This window comes from Galeopterus variegatus, unplaced genomic scaffold, assembly GCF_000696425.1.
Source record: "Galeopterus variegatus unplaced genomic scaffold, G_variegatus-3.0.2 Scaffold867, whole genome shotgun sequence".
Lineage (NCBI taxonomy): Eukaryota > Metazoa > Chordata > Mammalia > Dermoptera > Cynocephalidae > Galeopterus > Galeopterus variegatus.
The window spans coordinates 277152-278200 of NW_007726978.1; positions in this window are offsets into that span (position 1 = coordinate 277152).

Here is a 1049-nt window from a genome sequence, read left to right on the forward strand (position 1 = left end):
ATTAAGGTATGTGTGCTGCTGCAGTGACCCATTCATTCAGCAGATACTCCCTGGGCCCAGGCCCGCGTGAGGTGCTGTGTATACCTCCTGAATGTTCCTGCCTTCATCTACCTGACAATATAGTACACAATGATAAACAAGTAAATAAATAGAAATTATTGTAAATGGGGTACAAGAAAGAAGAATGGAGTATGGATCCAGACATCTACTTTGGAGAGAGGAGGGATTTCAGAGGAGGCAACAGTTAGACTGAGACAGGACGAGAAGAAACCAGCCTTGTGAAGAGGGGCAGGTACCCCACACAGCGGCAGGCACAGAAGGTGGTCCCAAGGTGGGAGAGGCCTGGGCAGAGCTGCAGCAACTCCAAGAAGACCACCAGGGTGAGGGGAGAAACGGGCAGGGCCCGGGGCATGCCAGAGCCCTTGCCCAGGGTCAGATGTTGGGATTTCTTCCTAAGGTGAGTTGGGGAGTTTAAGCAAAGGAGAGACATAATCTGATTCATGTTTGCGAAGTGGTTATGCCGTGGAAAGCAGAGAGATGGCTTAGGAGGCAGATGCCTAGCGGTGGTAATGGGAGCTTTCACCACCGTGGTGGCAATTGAGAGACGTGAGGTGGAAAGATTGGAGACGTGGTTGAAGGGCAGAATGACAGGGCACAGGAAAAGGAGAACCAGGACGAACACAGAGGCTTGGTTCTGATCTGAACTGCTGGGTGGAAGGTGGTGCCGTTTTTCTAAGAATGGGAAAAGCTAAAAGGAAAACCAGGTAGGGAGGGGAATCAAGAGTTTGATCTCAAACATGATGAATTTGGGATTCCAGTAAGTTATCCAAATGAAGATATCAAGAGACAGTTCAAAAATGTAGTTTGGGCTAGAAATTAAAATTGGGAGAGTTAGCATGTCAGCATTTAAAGCCATTAGAATGGATGTGATTACCTAGCAAGTAACAGCCCACAGCCTTGTAGTATAGTTTGAAATTTGGTAGTGTGGTACCTCCAGCTTTGTTCTGTTTGCTCATGATTACCTTGGCTATTTGGGGGGGGGGGGGGTT